Genomic DNA, 321 nt, shown 5'->3' on the forward strand with positions numbered 1-321 from the left:
AATATATATGAAAATGAATACTGCCTTTTCCCCGTCATATTGGCCATTATACTGTACAAACAGGTTGTTCAATGTCACAAATTGTAGCTCCTCCTCCTCTTCTTCTTCTCCTTGTTATTCCAGTAGGACATGATCAGATTCCTGCAGCTCCACTTTTAGCATCAGCTCGAGCTGCAGGAGAACCAGAGCAGAGAAAGTATTTTAACCATGACTTAAAGTCCCTGCTTTGCCACCCCTGTCAGTAACCGGCCCTGAGACTCAGGTACAGTGAGTCTGTGTGAACAGAACGTTTAGCTTTGCTGTCACTTCCTGCTTTCTATT

This window comes from Morone saxatilis, unplaced genomic scaffold (genome assembly GCF_004916995.1).
Source record: "Morone saxatilis isolate NCDOM2014 unplaced genomic scaffold, NCSU_SB_2.0 Contig4, whole genome shotgun sequence".
Lineage (NCBI taxonomy): Eukaryota > Metazoa > Chordata > Actinopteri > Moronidae > Morone > Morone saxatilis.